Source organism: Schistocerca americana, chromosome X, assembly GCF_021461395.2.
Source record: "Schistocerca americana isolate TAMUIC-IGC-003095 chromosome X, iqSchAmer2.1, whole genome shotgun sequence".
NCBI lineage: Eukaryota > Metazoa > Arthropoda > Insecta > Orthoptera > Acrididae > Schistocerca > Schistocerca americana.
This window is the reverse complement of record NC_060130.1, coordinates 567,266,086-567,287,336: the sequence shown is the minus strand read 5'-3', so window position 1 is coordinate 567,287,336 and position 21,251 is coordinate 567,266,086.

The window sequence follows — 21,251 nt, the reverse complement described above, 5'->3', positions numbered from 1 at the left end:
TCGTTTACTCTTCTTACCCCCCCCCCTCCCACCTCACGTGGGGTGTTACACAAGTTCATACGTGGTCTCTCTGAGCGTGTCTCGCACTGTCGATGTTGCTAGTCTTTCTTATGCAGTTTCAGAGTCGGGTACCTCTGCTTAATGGCGGGGTCTGTGGGATTTAAACTATGTGTTCAAAAGTATCCGGACACCTGGCTGAAAATGACTTACAAGTTCGTGGACCCCTTCATCAGTAGCGCTGGTATTCAGTGTGGTGTTGGCCCACACTTAGCCTTGGCCTCGGCTTCGACTCTCGCACATATACGTACACTCAGGTGCTGGAAGATCTCATGGGCAGTGGCAGCCCATTCTTCAGGGAGTGCTGCTCTGAGGGTAGGTATCGATGTCGGTCGGTGAGGACTGACACGAAGTCGGCGTTCCAAAACATCACAAAGGTGTTATATAGTATTCAGGTCAGGCCTCCGTGCAGTCCAGTCCATTACAAGGATGTTATTGTGTAACCAGTCCAACACAGGCCATGCATAATGAACAGGTGTTGAAAGATGCAGTCGCCATCCACGACTTGCTCTTCAACAGTTGGGAAGCAAGTAGGTGCTTAAAATATCAATGTAGGCCTGTGCTGTGATAGTGGCACGTAAAACAACAAAGGGTGGAAGCCCACTCCATGGAAACACGACCACACTATAGCACTAACGCCTCCGAATTTTATTGTTGGCTCTACACACGCTGGTAGATGACTTTCACCGGGTTTTCTCCATACCCACACCCTGCCATCGGATCGCCACATTGTGTAATGTGATTCGTCATTATACACACTGTTCAATCGTCCAATGTTTACCCTCCTTACTCCAAGCGAGACGTCGTTTGGCATTTAGCCGCGTGATTTGTGGTTCATGAGGAGCCGCTCGACGAAGAAATCTAAGTTTTCTCACCTTCCGCGTAACTGTCATAGTACTTGCAGTGGAGCCTTATGCGGTTTGGAATTCCTGTGTGATGGTCTGGACAGATGTCTGCCTACTACACATTACTTCCTTCTTCAACTGTCGGCGGTCTCTATCAGTCAACAAACAAGGTCGGCGTGTTCGCTTTTGTGTTGTACTTTTCCCTTCACTTTTCCATTTCATTATAACATCGGAATCAGTGGATCTAGGGATATTTGGGAGTGTGGAAATATCGCGTACACACGTATGACACAAGTGAAACCCAATTACCTGACCACGTTCAAAGTCAGTGAGTTCTGCAGAGCGCCCAATTCTGCTCACTCACGATGTCTAATGACTAATGAGGTCGGTGATGTAGGGTAACTTGCAGTATACACCTAATATGAGGAACGTATGTTTTTGGAGGTGTCCGGATACTTCTGATCATATAGTGTATGTCCCCTCACTACGCTTTGCTTTCTGGCCTTCGGGATGCTAACTCGATTTGACATCTCGCCTGCCTTCCTTCCAACATCTTTCTCCCTTTCTTCTTTTTGTCTCTTAGCTTGCCTTCGTTGAAATTTCGTAGACCTTGTGGTTTCCTTCCTCTGGGTTTTGTGCAGTGTGGTACCTCTGACCTGCAGTCATTTTGACTTGTCTCGTCGACGAAGAATGGCTGATGACCTAGTAGTTATATCTCTTTAATCATCCAATCAGTGTAGGACACTAGTTTCTTAGTAAACCTTTTATCTTTTGATAATTCGTAACTGTCATTCTGAAATGACGCTATTTTTAAACCACGAACACTTGATTTACAAATCTTGCAGTGAAAAAGCTTGGTAGCAGGTAGGTTATTGTTAGATACAATTTACACCATATATTATTGCGAGTGAAAAATTGCTAAAAGGATGAAAAAGAGAACAAAAAAAAGTTTTTGAAATGGCGGTGGCATCAATATCTTTCTCCGTTCTTACGTAAATGCGATTTATTGAGTGACTTCAATGCCGGAATCGCGAGCCTACTGGTTTAATTTGGTTTAACGTAGTGTCAAACACAGCAGAATATAATAAAACAGATTACTTGCTATTGTTTCAGTGCTAGTGTCGATCTTTAGTCTTGTTTTAATCACCCCTGCCTTGAAAAATCGAAATATACACAAATTTTTCCCAGTGCGATATAATGTGCCGCACCTTATATTATAAGCGGCAAAAAACAATTTTTTGTTTACATCCTACAATTAGCACAATGTACTCTTCGTATTTAGAAGTAGAAGAGAAGAATACATTTATCTCAGATGAGATTTTGGTGTGGATGGACTACAATAAAATCTTGCAACATTCCAATTCATTCCTTTCTAGTTGGAGATGAAAAACTACAGATGCTGAAAAACATAATTACATTTATAGGTATTTCTCTGCCTACGTTTGACTAATACATGAGATGTGCATTTTTAACGTTTTCGCTTTTATAGTTCTGTGGCAGTACTGCGCAATACCATATGCTGTAAGTAATTACATGCTTAGATCGACCCTATCTCTACTTCCAAGTAACTGTTTATACGTCTTGCGAATAGTATTTATTTCGGGAAATTCATGTTATCACAGCAGAGCTAATTGGAACTACGTTTGCATGAATACTTTTTTGGATCATTCGATGGCAAAACTATGAAGTTCTCCGCGTCTCTAAGGTGCATACATTTCGATTTTTTTTTTTTATTGTAATTGGAAGAAGAATGGGCCGATTCACCGTAGCCCCAAACACTGCAAACACGTAAATTAATCACTGTCAACTGCTGTGTTACATCGTGATGCAGTTCAAACCAGTTTAAAGGATACGACCTATGCGTCACTGTCTGTTGCTGCTGAGTTCTTTCCCCGCTTTTTTCCCCGCAGCGCCAAGGCATGCACACTCTTTCACAGCTGAACAGTCAAAGTAAGACAGGTGCTGCCAGAGGTTGGTTGGTTGTTTTGGGGAAGGAGACCAGACAGCGAGTTCATCGGTCTCATCGGATTAGGTAAGGACGGGGAAGGAAGTCGGCCGTGCCCTTTGAAAGGAACCATCCCGGCATTTGCCTAGAGCGATTTAGGGAAATCACAGAAAACCTAAATCAGGATGGCCGGACGAGGGATTGTGCTGCCAGAGGTGTTGCACCTCTATCCAATTAGTGCCATCTTACACAACAATGATTTCATTATTCTTTTAGTTTTGTTTTAAAATTTTTCGATCTCTTCGAATTTTGAATCTCATAAATTTTGAAGACAGTCACGTCATGGCCTGGCGCTTGGGGTGAACACACTCTTAAGAAGTGACGTAATGGCGACCTACTGCAGATGGCGCTGTGGGAGCATCACTCAAGAAGACACCTTTTGCTGTATGCCGCTACCCTGTCCGCATACCCTATTCCCCAATTTTGACTTCAGAGCGCAGGGAAAACACAAAAGTTGCAGGTTCACCAACAGTGATAATGAACACATTATAAGCACAGCGAGTGAAAATCAGAGTTAGCCGAAGTGTGCTCATCTCATAGGAAGAACTCCTTCTCTCAATTACGGGTAGAGGGAAATGTGACGATAAGACGCTAGTGGGTTGTAGTAAGTAATTCTACATGGCGAGCGATGGATCACAACAACGAACACGCCACTACTTGCACGGCTCCATTCCGCCAGTATTACCTCGACTGTCAAAAACTGCTATATGTCCCCACCCACGGGCTATTCCGTGGAGAAAGGAAAACTGATAATGAAGGAGATTGACTGGAGCATACATCATTTTATTCTGAGTTAATCTGCTGTTTTCGCCATAATGTTGGGATATCACTGATGCCATCTTGGATACAGTGAGTGCATTTAGTGACTCTAATTAGGTTTCTGTGTTTTTCATGCATTGCCTAGGTCATTTAAGACAATAAATATCGGCCAGATTGGATCCTTTCGAAATGACATGGCCACTTTCCTTCTGAATCTTTGCACTCTCAGGATCCCAGTATCAAAGTAGTTTTGATTATTCTCTCTTTCTTTCCTTCAGAAAACACACACCCATACACTCTCTCTCATTTTATGTGTCTGTGTGCGAGGATAGATAAAAGTTTAGCATGCTACTGCATGAAGAAATGGAACCATGTGAACCTTTAGTGATCGTTACAATATGAGTGCGTTTGTAGGTTCTCCTACTAATGTTGCCATAGCTGTTTGTATTAGCTATCTTATTGCCTACCTTGATGTGCTTAGTTTTTCAGAGTTAAGGTGTTTGTAAAAATGCTTCCAGGTGAACACGTGAATGAGAAAGAGGAATGAAGTATTAAAGTTTAATGTTGTATCGAAAACGAGGTCATTAGAGACTAGCAGATGGATGGCTTTGGTTAAGGATGGGGAGGGAAACTTGCCGTGGTTTTTCAAGGGAACTATCCTGGCATTCTCTGTAGTGACTTAGGAAAACATACATCTTAGTGAACAGACGACGATTTCAACAATCACCGTCATGAACGTGAGTCCAGTGTGCTAACCATTTTGCCACTTCACTCAGTGTGAACATGTGACGATCCTCTCTAATAACAATAATGGAAGTGAGATTGCCAATTATTTTTACTGTCCCTTTCAATTGATTTTAATGTTGCTCATAAGGGTAAGTTAATGATTTTATACAAGCATTAAAACTGTTTCTTTGTACCACAAAGCTATGTCAATTGCTATTATGAGCGATGAGTTGAGTGCAACGGTTCATAGACACAGAAAGGTAAAGACACTACATGTTCTTAAGCGAGCGCAGAGAAATGTATTCGCACACCTGACATGAGTAAAGCACCACACGGACTGAGGTGCTGCTGGTGATGTTACGGTCATTAATATTGAAACTAGTAGTGCCGAAATAAGACACATAAGCTCTGTTCAAGAAGGGCGAATATGACAAGGTAAAGAATATACTAGGATCAAGAGCACCTCAAAACAAGAAATTACAGGCATACATTCATAGAGAATGGAAAGAAAACTTGGACCAGCTAGAAACAGGGTGGGGAACCTACTAGTTCCTTCCCAACGTAATAGAAGGCTCACGAATATCGTACTTCGTACTGATGAAGAAAGCTATACACTACCTTTCGGGACATGATACATATGTCACTTACTTACTAACAATATGGCCACATACTACAGATATCTGTGAATGTGGAGCAATCTGCACCTGGACCACATCCTCTGGGAGTGTTACATTAAACAAGCTTTTACAGACCAACATAGGAACATCTTTAACGATCACTTGTTTGTATCATGTTAAGGAATGAGGGGGTTTGGCACAAACCGGACTTTCTGACCGCTAAAATACCTTTCGATCAGCATGTCTACAAGGCCTTGCGAGATAGTAAAGAAGAGGCCATACCTCACGATAACGATAGCAAACCACAGGAGAACATCCATCTACAACTTTCCAGAGGCAGACAGGAGATGGCCATGGGGATGGCCAGGAAGGAGTTCCTGAGACACTGACAGGTATCTCCCACTTTCGACAGACCTGGGTGGCATTCCAGTACTGATACTGTGAATTCTGTGTTGCGCCTATGTATGCCAGGGGTAATCTCCCAAACAAATTGGGAAACCAGGTGTTATGCTGATACCAAGTATTGGAATGTAATGAATAGCGTGGTGTAGTGTTGTATAATATAGTGTGGTCAGGAATAATAAATATCAAAATTTGCAATATATTATTGTGGCGTAGTACATGAGACCAGTAGAATGTGCCTTCTAGATTTAAGATATATCTGTGCATCTAATGGAAATGGGGTAATCTGTAGATTTTTTAAATTTGTGGTGACATTTCAGCTATTTTGAACAACATGATGCCCAGTTATACTGACTCATTTGAAAGTACGTTAAATTTTATATGTGCAATATTTGGTGTGTTATTACACCTAGATAATACACTCCTGGAAATGGAACAAAGAACACATTGACACCGGTGTGTCAGACCCACCATACTTGCTCCGGACACTGCGAGAGGGCTGTACAAGCAATGAACACACGCACGGCACAGCGGACACACCAGGAACCGCGGTGTTGGCCGTCGAATGGCGCTAGCTGCGCAGCATTTGTGCACCGCCGCCGTCAGTGTCAGCCAGTTTGCCGTGGCATACGGAGCTCCATCGCAGTCTTTAACACTGGTAGCATGCCGCGACAGCGTGGACGTGAACCGTATGTGCAGTTGACGGACTTTGAGCGAGGGCGTATAGTGGGCATGCGGGAGGCCGGGTGGGCGTACCGCCGAATTGCTCAACACGTGGGGCGTGAGGTCTCCACAGTACATCGATGTTGTCGCCAGCGGTCGGCGGAAGGTGCACGTGCCCGTCGACCTGGGACCGGACCGCAGCGACGCACGGATGCACGCCAAGACCGTAGGATCCTACGCAGTGCCGTAGGGGACCGCACCGCCACTTCCCAGCAAATTAGGGACACTGTTGCTCCTGGGGTATCGGCGAGGACCATTCGCAACCGTCTCCATGAAGCTGGGCTACGGTCCCGCACACCGTTAGGCCGTCTTCCGCTCACGCCCCAACATCGTGCAGCCCGCCTCCAGTGCTGTCGCGACAGGCGTGGATGGAGGGACGAATGGAGACGTGTCGTCTTCAGCGATGAGAGTCGCTTCTGCCTTGGTACCAATGATGGTCGTATGCGTGTTTGGCACCGTACAGGTGAGCGCCACAATCAGGACTGCATACGACCGAGGCACACAGGGCCAACACCCGGCATCATGGTGTGGGGAGCGATCTCCTACACTGGCCGTACACCACTGGTGATCGTCGAGGGGACACTGAATAGTGCACGGTACATCCAAACAGTCATCGAACCCATCGTTCTACCATTCCTAGACCGGCAAGGGAACTTGCTGTTCCAACAGGACAATGCACGTCCGCATGTATCCAGTGCCACCCAACGTGCTCTAGAAGGTGTAAGTCAACTACCCTGGCCAGCAAGATCTCCGGATCTGTCCTCCATTGAGCATGTTTGGGACTGGATGAAGCGTCGTCTCACGCGGTCTGCACGTGCAGCACGAACGCTGGTCCAACTGAGGCGCCAGGTGGAAATAGCATGGCAAGCCGTTCCACAGGACTACATCGAGCATCTCTACAATCGTCTCCATGGGAGAATAGCAGCCTGCATTGCTGCGAAAGGTGGATATACACTGTACTAGTGCCGACATTGTGCATGCTCTGTTGCCTGTGTCTATGTGCCTGTGGTTCTGTCAGTGTGATCATGTGATGTATCTGACCCCAGGAATGTGTCAATAAAGTTTCCCCTTCCTGGGACAATGAATTCACGGTGTTCTTATTTCAATTTCCAGGAGTGTAGAATAAAGGAAAATGGCAAATAGATAATAAATAAATATATCACTGTTGTGGTGGTCTTTAGTATGAAGACTGCTTGATGCAACCCTCGGCAACTATCGCACGCAGGATCTTCATTTGTACATAACAAATGCAAAATACATCTACTTCAACCTGAAGAATTACTTGAACCTGCTTATTATGGTCAATCCTTAGGTCTCCTCTACAATTGGTAACTCCCACTCTTCCCTCAATTATCAAAGAAACTGTTACCACTACTTCATGTTTCAGGATGCGTCCTATCAGCCTAACTGTACTTCTAGTCAAGATGTGCCATAAATTTCTTTTCTTCCTAATAGAATTCACTGTCTCTTCAGTAGGCATCCGGCCCAATTGCTGTAACCCTCAGTATTCTTCTGTATGAACACATTTAAAAGCTAGTCTTCTTGCTTGAACTATTTATCATCGGTATTTCACTTCCATACAACGACACGCCCCTGACAAATATGTCCAGAGAAAATTTCCTAACAGTTAGACACATTGGACACTAACAAATTTCTGTTTTCCAGAATGGGTTTCCTTACTAATGTAAGTCTCCATTTTACATCCTCTCAGCATCTACCATCATAGTCGATTTTGTCACTGTAACTTTACGACTATGTGGACGAGTTATAGGCAAACGTGTGCGGCTCTACCCTGTCACCACGCCGGCCGGTCTGTCTGGAACCGCGCGACCGCTGCGGTCGCAGGTTCGAATCCTGCCTCGGGCGTGGATGTGTGTGATGTCCTTATGTAACTTAGGTTTAAGTACTTATAAGTTCTAGGGGACTGATGACCACAGAAGTTAAGTCCCATAATGCTCAGAGACATTTTTGAACCTATCACCACATACAGCTATTGTTTTTTAAAAGGAGCTCAGCTTAGCCCAAGCACCTAATGTAGGAGTTGTCACAGGTAAATATGCAACTAATTTGTTTCTATAGGATTTTGTATGGAAGAACAAATACACTCTGTAGCAACCGTAATGGAATGTCACATCATCAAAATGGCACAACAAATCTAGTACTTGCAGTTTCTCATGGCCTAACCTATAGTAATTACTTCAGCACCTCTGTTTTATTTCAACTATATATGGTTACATTTGTCTTACTTTTATTTGTATTCACCCTGTTACATCTTTTCAAGATGCTATGTGTTCTGTTCAATTGATCTTCCTAGTACTTCATTGTCTCTGACAAAATTAGACTCTGACTAGGTAACCTCAGAGCTAATATTTGTTCTCCCTCATTCCAATTCCCTTTCAAAACTTTTCCTTGGATTCCTTCACAACTTACTCAACTTACAGATGTGAATAATATGTTGGTAGACTATGACCGCCTTAGTCCCTTTTGAACTACTGTTTGTCTTTGATGTTCTTCTATTATAGCTGCTGCTTGGTTGTTGTACGCTATGTAGATAGCGATTTCCTCTCTATATTTTATGTTTTGTACATGTCTGACCAGAAAACACGAAAGTGTAGCGCTCGATGTCTAGAATGATGCTCACCTTTTTAAATATATTGTGGATATAGCATATGTTTTATAAATTGCTGTAAACACTGACATTCTTCTTTCAGTAGCGTATGAGTTTACAACTGTTATTGTGCTTGAAAATGGGTTACTGCTGGGTTTCAAATCTTCATTATTTTAAATAAAACCATTTTCTCGTAATACTCTCGAAAACCTAGTTAATATCAGTTACCTTTATAGCAATTTCAAATTCTACATTTCAGCGACAATAATTACAAAATTTAAATTACAGACACAAGATTCTATGAATATTACAACTTAAAAAAGTATCTCAGTACATATATACATTAATCCTGCTCCCATAGATCATGAAAACGACATCTTGTAATGATGTGGAACGTCTGACCTTAACATAAGCTTTCTTTACCCAAAATAATTAATTAGTTCTTTCCTTTACGTTTACTACTTTATATGTAAAAGTTCATCTATTGAGTAGAAGAAGTTGTCATTCAGAAATTCTTTTAATTTCCTTTTAAATGTTGCTTGGCTATCTGTTAGACTTTTAATGCTATTTGGCCTATCAACAAAGATTTTTGTGGCAACATAATTCGCCCATTTCTGTACCAATGTGAGATGTCATCCAGAATAGTGAAGATCATCCTTTCTTCTAGTGTTGTAGCTATACACTTGTGTTGTTTTTGAATTGGATTGGGTTATTAATGTTAAATTTCAAAAATGAACATATTTATTGTGAAGGTATTGTGAATATCCCGAGTTGCTTAAAGAAATGTCTGCAAGGTGATCTTGGGTGGGCTACAGCTATTATTCTGAACATACGCATTTGTATGACGAATACTTTCTCTCTTAATGGCTCATTGCCCCAAACTATTATGTCATATGTAAGCAGTGAATGAAAATCGGCATAGTAGGCTAATTTACTGATATATTTATCACCAAAATTTACAATAACCATAATAGCATAAGTAGCTGAACCTAACCGTTCAGCAGATCATCGATGTTTTTCTTCCAATTCATCAATGCAAACACCCAGAAAGTTTGAGTATTCTGCCTTAGCAACAGACTTCTGTTCATAGTCTATATTTATCAATGGTGTTACGAAATTTATTGTACAGAATTGTATAAACTATGTTTTCTCAAAATTTAGTGAGATTCCATTTGCAGAGACCCACTTAATAATTTTCTGAAAGGCATTATTGGCACTTTCCTCAGCTGATTCTTGCTTGTTGGGAGTGATTACCATACTTGTATCATCAGCAAAAAGAACTAGATTTGCATCTTCATGTATATAGAGTGGCAGGTTGTTAATATATATTAAGAACAGTAAGGAAACCAAGGCTGAAACCTGAGGAACGCCACTATCGGACCTTCCCAGTTGGAGGACTCTGCCCGTTTTTGGAGACTATCTATGCTGTTAATTTCAAACTTCAGCATTCTTCCTGTTAAGTACGGATTAAACGATTTGTGCACTGTCCCACTCATACCACAATATTAAAGCTTATCAAGAAGAATTTCATGATTCACACATTCAAACGCCTTTGAGAGACCACAAAATATCCCAATGGATGATGTTCGCTTATCCAATGCATTTAATATTTAATCAGCAGAAGTATATATAGCATTTTCTGTTGAAAAGCTTTTCAGAAAACCAAATTTGACATTTTGTTTGCACTCCATTTTTACAAAGATGTGATGCTGCTCTTGAATACATTACTTTTTCAAGAATTTTTGATAAAGCTTTCAGAAGTAGTTGATAGCATCAGATCTATCCCCTGTTTTATGCAATGGTTTAACAACAGCATATTTCAGTCTATCTGGAAAAAATGCCCTGTTTCAGTGAGCTACCTTATATATGGCAGAGAATCCTACTTATTTGTAGGGAACCAGCTTTTAGTGCTCTGTTGGAAATGCCTTAAATTCCATGTGAGCTTTTGCTTTTGAGTGAATTTATTATTTGCCTACTTTCAGGAGGAGAGGTGGGTTGAATTTCAATTTTTTCAAACACCATTCCTTATACTGCCTTGCTTTTTCTAATCAATAGTTGGATCCTATTTTTTACCACACTTAAAAATGATTATTAAAAATCTTTTCTACTTCTGACTTCTGGTTAACAAACTTTTCACTGTGTTTGGTAAGAATACAGTCTTCCTGTGCTATCGGTTGCCCTGTTTCACTTTTAACAATATTTCAAATTGTTTTAACTTTATTATCGGATGTGCTAATCTCAGACATAATGCACATATATTTTTAACTTTTAATAACTTTTATTAATACAGTACAGTAGTTTGTATAATGTTTCACTGTTTCAGGAACATTACTTCTCCTATAAAATACATTTCCCTTTTCTGTTTACTAGATATTTTTGTCCCATTAGTAAGCCATTGCTTTTTACATTGTATCTTACAATTATATTTCGCTGTTTTCTTAGGGATACTGTCTTCACATATACTCACAAAGGTACCATGAAATAGGTGGAATTTTAAATGATTGTCATGTTTCCTGTACACCTCATTCCAGTATAACTGTTGCAAGAATTCCCTAAAATTTTGAATTGTTTAATCGTTAATTGAACACACAATTTTCGAGGATTGTTTTGCATTACTGTATGGATCTATATCATATAATGTAACTAACTTTGCATCATGATGAGCTCACTATTTTTAACAAAAAAGTTTATATTTGATTAAATTTATCTTGGTCTATGAATACATTAACTATCAGTGTGCTGTTTTCCTGTACCACCCGATTAAGAAAGGCAATATTAACAATCGTCAAATTGAAATAACCAAATCATACTTCAAGGTCAAGCTCTCTATCAGACTCTTTCAGAAAATCTACAATGATATCCCAACAAACAATAATTTGCTTTCTGCTGTCTGCCAGTCGTATACAAAGAATCATATTTTTTTCTAAAGTAGTTGAGAATTTCCCAATGGGGACCTATATACAGCTACAATTATAAAAGTTCCATTATTTAGTTTAAACTCACACGAACATAAATCTATATATTTCTATGCACAAAATTTTTCAGTTTACAAATTTTTCACAGTATGACACATTTTAACATATATGGCTACTCGGCCTCTCTCTATAATGTCTCTGCTTACACATGCTGAAAGCTTATACCCACCTACACTTACCATTTCCCCTACTTGTCACTATATGACGCTCAGTTAGGCATAGTACTTCTATTCCACCCTCAGTTTCTAAGTCTCCTAAACAACAAGTAGCTCATCTACTTGGTTGTTTAATCCCCTGATATTCTGATGCAACATATTAACATTATTTTTCAGTGTGCTTTTATGGGAATTTTGTGACAAACTAACATTACTTTTCACTGTACTGTTATGAGAATCTTGTGATATTTTCACATCTCTAGTACCTGCCTTTCAGAACTCATTTACCTTAATTTCAATCGGTGTAAGATGATTAGACACTGATTTTAGCCCAAAAAAGTACTCCCATGAGTTTCCGTCCCCCCTCCTCCACCCACTTTAAAGATTTTTACCCTTCCCTTTCCTGTTGAGATGCAGGCCCTGTCATTTGAAGTCCTCTCTAACCAATACCATCAAGAGGAACCAAACTACCTGAAGCAGCTGATCCATTTCCATATTGACCCTCCTGACAGAGCTGTTCAATTGGGGCCCATCATACTGCATGAAAGAAGGAACCAAGCCCAAATTTGTATGATTCGATCCAGATGCTAGTTTTACCGGGTCACACTCAATATTGTAGCCCTGATACCTATCTATACTGTTTCCCGCTCCACCCACAACTACAACATGACCCTGCTTTGTAAAACCCTTGCAAAATGGTCCTACATCTTCTATCACTTGGCTAAGACATGCACCGGACTTGAAAATACTTGTGAGCAGGCACCTGTCATCTAACGTGTCCTGCACGATATGGCCCACACCTCTTCCATGGCAACTACCTAATAACAAAACTTTCCTCCTACTTTCTACTTTCTTGCAACAGTTGGCTTCCTAGTGAAAGTCTGTTGAGTGCTGACTACACTTACATCTACTTGAGCATCTTCCTTAGTTGACTGAGGTAGCAAGGCAAATCTATTGTTTGATCCAATGATGAAACTGTCAGATAGTGCTCTCTTTCTGAGGTTGGTTGGTTGGTTTGTTGATTTTGGGGGTGAAAGAGACCAGACTGCTATGGTCATTGGTCCCTTGTTCCAGAACTTAAAAACACCCACATAGAATAAAAATGAACAATGCAAAAGACGACAGACGACACAGGATAAGAAAGACGCAGACAGAGATCAGACAAAACGAATTAAAATCACACAGAATGTGACAGTTGTTGGCCGACCATAGAGATAAAAAAGGATAAGCCAACCACCGAGAAACACACTAATACTCAGTCTAAAATCAGAGGCCAAAAGCCAGACTCAAAACAGAAAAGACATAACTAACACTCAGATTACGTGATAAAAACACCTGCCCGAATAAAATGCAAAACTAATCCTGCCATGGCAGTGTCATTTGTTAAAAGGTCAGGGAGCGTGTCAGGCAGCGCGAACGTCTGCCTGAGCAAAGCTAAAAGGGGGCACCCCAACAAAATGTGAACCACCGTCAAAACGGATCCGCATCGACATAGAGGTGGGTCCTCACGGCGCAATAAGTGGCTGTGTGTCATCCGTGTGTGCCCAATGCGCAGCCGGCAGAGGATAACAGACTCCTTACGAGAGACCCGCATGGATCACCGCCACACATCCATCGTCTCCTTGATAGGATGGTGTTTGTTTGGAGCGGTCAGGTTGCGGCATTCAGTGTCCCAAAGATCGAAAATTTTGCGGCGTACGATTGCTCGCAAATCAGTCGCCGGGAGGCCAATGTCTAGAGATCGTTTACTGGTGGCCTCTTTCGCCAGGCAGTCAACATTTTCATTGCGGGGTATCCCAATATCGCCTGGAGTCCACACAAAGACCACAGAGCGGCCGGAATGGGCAAGAGTATGGAGGGACAGCCATCACCAGACGAGAGCGAGGGCAGCACTGGTCGATAGCTCGTGAACTGCTCAGGGAGTCACTACGGATAACGAAGGACTCACCTGAGCAGGAGCGGATATACTCTAGGGCACAAAAGATGGCGACCAGCTCTGCAGTGAAAACGCTGCAGCCAGCCGGCAAGGAATGTGGTTCATAGTGGTCCACTAGAGTGAGAGCATAACCGACACGACCTGCAACAATTGAACAGTCAGTGTGAACAACGCCAGAGCCCTGGAAAGAAAGTGGCGGCAGAAGGCCTCCAGAGGGACTGAGACCTAGCGGTCCTGTGCCAATTCGAGCCGAAGGCAAGGGCGGGGCACACACCACGGGGCTGTACGCAGAGGGCCCCAGAAAGGAGGTGGAAGAGGGAAATCCCCTAGAATGGAGAGAAGCTCTCTGATGCGGACTGCGATCGTACAACCCGACCAGGGCCGACGTTCTGGGAGATGGAAGACTGACTGCGGGAAGAGGAGACGATAATTAGGATGCCCGGGCTAGCTACAAACATGCACAGCATAAGCGGCTAGAAAATGGTGGCGCCGTAACCGCAGTGGAGGGACACCTGCCTCCACAAGTATGCTGTTCACAGGGCTGGTCCGGAAAGCACAAGTGGCAAGTCGTATCGCGCTGTGAAGGATTGGGTCCAGCATCCGCAACGCAGAAGGGGATACTGAACACAAGCCAGGCTCCCATAATCCAGACGGGACTCGATTAACACTTGGTAGATCCGTAAGAGGGTAGATCGGTCGGCGCCCCAGCTGGTGTGACTCAAATATCGCAGAGCATTAAGATGCCACCAACGCATCTGTTGAAGCTGCCGAATATGTGGGAGCCAAGTCAACTGAGCATCAAAAACCATACCCAAAATCCGATGTGTCTCCACCACAGCAAGCCGTTCGCCGGCGAGATAAAGCTGCGGGTCAGGGTGATCTGTTCGTCGCCGGCAGAAATGCATAACGCAGGTCTTGGCAGCCGATAACTGGAATCCATGCGCTACAGCCTAAGACTGCGCCTTGCAGATAGTGCCTTGCAGCTAAACGCAGCTGCAATGCCAATGGAGCTGTAGTAGAGGCAGAAGTCGTTAGCACACAAGGAAGCTGAGACAGACGTTCCCACCGCCGCAGCGATCCCGTTAATTACAATTGAAACAGGCAGACACTGAGGACTGATCCCTGTGGTACCCCGTTCTCCTGAACTCTGGAGGAACTATGGGAGGCCACGACTTGCACACGGAAGGTACGATGCGACAGAAAATTTCGTACGAAAATCGGCAGTGGACCCCGAGGGCCCCAACCATGAAGCGTAGAGAGGATGTGATGGCACCATGTCGTGTCGTACGCCTTCCGCATGTCGAAAAAGACGGCGACGAGGTGCTGACGGCGGGCAAGGCCGTACGGATGGCTGACTCCAGGCTCACCAGGTTGTCGGCGGCAGTGCGGCCTTTACGGAAACCACGCTGAGATGGAGTCAGAGGGCCCCGAGACTCGAGTATCCAACTCAACCGCCAGCTCACCATGCGTTCGAGTAACTTGCAAAGAACGTTGGTGAGGCTAATGGGGCGGTAGCTGTCCACCTCCAATGGGTTCTTGCCAGGTTTCTAAATGGAGATAACAACACTTTCGCGCCATTGCGATGGAAACTCACCCTCGACCCAGATTCGGTTGTAAAGGTCGAGGAGGCGTCGCTGGCAGTCCACTGAGAGGTGTTTCAGCATCTGACAGTGGATACGATCTGGCCTGAGAGCTGTATCAGGACAAGCGGCCAGGGCACTGTGGAATTCCCACTCACTGAATGTGTATCAGGGCAAGCAGCTAGGGCACTGTGGAATTCCCACTCACTGAATGGAACATTGTAGGATTCAGGATGGCGGGTCTGACATGAAAGGCTCCGACGTTCCACCCGCTCTTTAAAGGAGCGGAAGGCCATTGGGTAATTCTCAAAAGAGGAATCCAGAGCAAAATGCTCTGCCAAGCGGTTTGTAATTACGTCAGAGTCAGTACAAAGTGCTACATTCAGTGAGAGCGCAGGGACGCTGACAGGGGTCCGATAGCCATATAGGCGCCTAAACTTGGCCAAAACCTGCGATAGAGAGATATGGAGCCCAATGGTGGATACATACCGTTCCCAGCACTCCTGCTTGCTTTGGCGAATAAGGTGGCGGGCCGGCGCACGCCGCCTTTTGAAGGCGATGAAGTGTTCTATTGAGGGATGGCACTTGTGACGCTGAAGCGCCCGTCGGCGATCTTTAATCGCCTCAGCGATCTCAGGCGACCACCAAGCCACAGTCCTCCGCCGAGGTGACCCAGAAGAACGGGGAATGGCAGATTCTGCGGCAGTAACGATGCCGGTGGTGACCGAGTGAACCACCAGATCAATGGCTTCATTAGAAAGAGGCGCAATAGCGGCCATGTAGGAGAACAAGTCCCAGTCAGCCTTATTCATAACCCATCTGCAAGGGCGCCCAGAAGAATGGCGCTATGGCAGTGACAGAAGGATCGGAAAGTGGTCACTACCACACAGCTCGTCATGCACACTCCATTGAACAGACGGTAAGAGGCTAGGCTACAGATCGAAAGGTCAATGGCTAAGTACGTGCCATGCGCCACACTGATTCGAGTGAAGGCACCATTATTTAAAATAGAATGGTCGAGCCGTGTCAATACATGCTCAACGGTGGCGACTCGACCCGTTGCCACTGACCCAGCCCACAGAGGGTTATGGGCATTGAAGTCGCCCAGTAACAGGAAAGGTGGTGGCAATTGGGCTATCAGCGCAGCGAGGACATGCTGTGGGACATAAACATCCAGTGGAAGATAAATACTGCAGATAGTAACAGCCTTTGTCGTCCACACCTGAACAGCGACAACCTCTAAAGGTGTTTGTAGAGGGATAGACTTGCTGTGAAGGGAGTGAAGAACATAGATGCAGACCCCACCAGATACCCTTTCATAAGCTGCACGGTTCCTATAATAACTCCGGTAGCCACCGAGGGCAGGGGTTCACATTGCAGGAAACCAAGTTTCTTGTAGATCAATACAGAGGAAAGGGTGAAGGCTGAGTAGTTGTTGGAGCTCAGCTAGATGGTGGAAGAAATCGCTGCAGTTCCACTGGAGTATGATATTGTCCATGGCTGATAAAGACGTGAAGGGACTGGGGAGGCAGATTAAATGGTAGAACGATGGGTTCGATGACGGTTTGGATGTACCGTGCACTATTCAGTGTCCCCTCGACGATCACCAGTGGTGTACGGCCAGTGTAGGAGATCGCTCCCCACACCATGATGCCGGGTGTTGGCCCTGTGTGCCTCGGTCGTATGCAGTCCTGATTGTGGCGCTCACCTGCACGGCGCCAAACACGCATACGACCATCATTTGCACCAAGGCAGAAGCGACTCTCATCGCTGAAGACGACACGTCTCCATTCGTCCCTCCATTCACGTCTGTCGCGACACCACTGGAGGCGGGCTGCACGATGTTGGGGCGTGAGCGGAAGACGGCCTAACGGTGTGCGGGACCGTAGCCCAGCTTCATGGAGACGGTTGCGAATGGTCCTCGCCGATACCCCAGGAGCTACAGTGTCCCTAATTTGCTGGGAAGTGGCGGTGCGGTCCCCTACGGCACTGCATAGGATCCTACGGTCCGTGCGTCGCTGCGGTCCGGTCCCAGGTCGACGGGCACGTGCACCTTCCGCCGACCGCTGGCGACAACATCGATGTACTGTGGAGACCTCACGCCCCACGTGTTGAGCAATTCGGCGGTACGCCCACCCGGCCTCCCGCATGCCCACTATACGCCCTCGCTCAAAGTCCGTCAACTGCACATACGGTTCACGTCCACGCTGTCGCGGCATGCTACCAGTGTTAAAGACTGCGATGGAGCTCCGTATGCCACGGCAAACTGGCTGACACTGACGGCGGCGGTGCACAAATGCTGCGCAGCTAGCGCCATTCGATGGCCAACACCGCGGTTCCTGGTGTGTCCGCTGTGCCGTGCGTGTGATCATGCTTGTACAGCCCTCTCGCAGTGTCCGGAGCAAGTGTTCTTTTTTCCATTTCCAGGAGTGTATCGATAACTGTTAAATACAGTGGTGTCCAGAATTATAAAGAACCCTGTAACGCAGTTTTCATACTGATTAACTGAAAATTGTATTTTTCTTCTTTCTACACATCTCTTGCATATGTAGTAGAATATTGTCTTATAGATTTCAGCAAGAAGCCAACGGTCTCCGTTCCACCGATGCCAAAGTTTTGTCTGAGAGTGTTTCAGTGAAATACAAAATTTCTTCCATTTTGAGTAATTTTTAACTCTTCATTAAATTATGCATTAAATTCTGTTCCAAAAATTAGATCCACGAGACTACAAGATATTCACATTTTTTCTCCATGTCAAATATGATACAAAATAGTAGTTCATACAGATGGTTAACTTGACAAATAAAATTTACAGAGTCATTCCATTTTTATTCCAAATATAAGTACATTAATATTAAAGAAATCGATTGAGAACAGTGTTTTCAGATCTGAAGTAAAAGTTTTGCTAATAAATAGAGTGAGATACAATCATACTGTGAACAGCAATGATACAATAATTGTAACACACATGCTAATAGTACAATGTCGGGTGTTAGGACTGCAAGCTTTGACAGCAAGGCCAATACTCTGAATTTCATTTTACGTTTCTTACCTTTCTTTCTCATTTTACTGTACGAATTTTGGTGTCCAGAAGTAACTTTCTCTTACTTTTACTCATAGGGTTTATCTGACTGTAATTTCAATCGCATATTTACCTCATGAATCACGTTTATGAAAACAAACAGGTAAAATAAATTTAATAAATTTGTACGTTAAGATGTGGCAAAATCCTACCAGGCACACAGTAACAATACCATTTGCTGCTTACAGAGTGTTGAAACCTAGTGAGAGCGGAATAAGAAGCCGACTGACCCATTTTTCGAGAACACTTGGTTTTTTAGTGGTTAGAAATTACAAAAGTTTCGTACATTTAGTGATTATTCCAGTAAATGAAGATCTGCGTATGACTACTAGTCAGTGCATAGAGCGGTTCAGAGTAAATTTTGTGCCCCCTACTACTGGTTTACTTCTGACGATGTTTAATGATGATTTCAGTCACGAATCAGTCAGAACATGCACAGTTATGTGAGGTAATTAGTAGTAAATGCTGTGAATCACCAATTAACACTATCAAAACTCTATTTTCCAAATTGTTGCTATAGTACGTGTTTGTTCAGAGAGAACAGTACGCCTTTATCGATCAGAGATAACTCTTTCATATTCACAGGAAATGTGCGATACTAAGTTCTGCAGGAATGATTAGAATTTCAGTCATCTCGGTTCAAATGCTAATCATTTCTGTATAACATAGTAATGCATACTAATGTACATGTCTTGTGAATATGAACGCCCTTTCTGCATTCGTTCAAGGTGTTCTGTCTCTTTCTTAACATGAGTGTATTAGATAAACCACCTCTACAATGCTACATATGTAAAGCAAAAATCTGGTTGTCATGTCTGTTTATGTAGGTGTATAGCACCCATCCAAGACAATGCAAGAGGATGAAATGCTTCTGAGATGCTACAATATTAATAAAACGCGAAATGCCTGTTCAATATGCAAACGATCTTATAGGCGATATATTCATTTCATTGGCAAAGCAAACAGTTAAGAATTATCTGGATACAATGGAGTCCCTAGGACAGTTCTGTGAGCTGATAAATTCTTCAACAAATGAAAACATTTACTAAAACGTACAAACTGGGATGGGCAAATGATAGGGAAAGAATTTTGTGGCGTGCCCGTATTAAACTGTGCAGAAAAGCCCTCAGAATGTAAATTTGGAGGCCGGCAAACAATTTGAAAACACGCTCTCTTGAATGCTGGTCCATTGTGTAAACCACTGTATAATCATGCTTGGCTTATAATGGTAATTAGTTCTATGTTATTATTTGTAACATTATAGCTTCAGTGTAATATCCATGTCAAGTAAATCGTGCTCCAAATAACAAAATCGTCTTTGAAAGAAATGTTAATATCAGCTTTTGCTAATTGTCCAAAATGAAATTTCTCGCTACCAAATTTTTACAGATTAAATTAAAGGTTCATTGGAGGGGATAGTAGTCCAGTACACATGTCACTGGTTGGCATGAACAGGAAATCTATAGCTCTGTTGATTGGGAGTCTGGTTACACTTTGCAGTTTGTCAGCAGATTTGAAGGACATAAGAACACTATGAAAAATGATTTCAGGATTTCTTTGTGCCTAAGTTGTTTTCACCTGAAAACACCTGTTGGCAAGATAATACATCGCTCTTCCAGATGCAGGATTGGTTGGTGATTTGCAATTTAGCGTGGTATACGCAAATGATATAATTTCCAGTCAACATGGAGGAGGTGAATTTAGAAGACTTGTGGGCAGTGTGAAATACTTCTCAAGAGTAGCTATTCCTAGAGGCAGAAACTATTAATGAGGAAAAAATTTGAATCAGCTGTCACTGTAAAAATATACCATAAACTCCTTACTAAAGACCCTTTTGCTGGAAAATCTCTTGAAACAGTAGAGGAAGTAGTCTTGTCCCACATGTCAGACTATGAAGAAGTAACGGGTAAAGTTGATGACCCAAGTTGATCTTCAGCCAGTAGTCTTGGAGCCTGTAATAATATCTAAATCATATCTTTGTCAAGTAGTTACACATGCCAAAGCTAACGCAAATACCTAAATCGTCACTTGTGTCAAGTAGTTTCACATCTCAAGGTTAATGCAAATCAGATTGATCATCAACTTCCATCTACATCTACATTTATACTTCGCAAGCCACCCAACGGTGTGTGGCTGTTCCGGTGCTGTATGATTCGCGGGAAGGCCGACAGCCGGGAGGCCTCCATGCGCGCTCGAATCTCTCTAATTTTACATTCGTGATCTCCTCGGGAGGTATAAGTAGGGAAAGCAATATATTCCATACCTCATCCAGAAACGCACCCTCTCTAAACCTGGACAGGAAGCTACACCGCGATGCAGAGCGGGTCTCTTGCAGGGTCTGCCACTTGCGTTTGTTGGTTGGTTGGTTTAAGGATTAAAGGGACCAAACTGCAAAGATCATCGGTCCCTTGTTTCATAAACACACAGAGCACAATGAAACCATCCATTAGTAATTCTAAGCACTAAAAGAAAAATTCCGGCGGAAGAAAAGCCCCAAAGTCAATAACAAAGCAACATGGAAAACGGAGCACAGCAACAAAAACAACATAGAGAAGAAAGGCAGAAAGAATTAATACTGTACAGCAAAAGGATCGTGGCTGGCTGATCACGAAAATAAAAGGATGTGCCAGCCACTCTGCAACACGTTAAAACCTCCAGCCTATTAGATTAGGGTGGAGTCGAATGACAACACTAAACTAAGTAAAAGATACAACACAAAAGAGGATGATGCAGTAAAATTAGATGGATCTATTAAAGCCGCTTGTGATAATAAAACTTAAA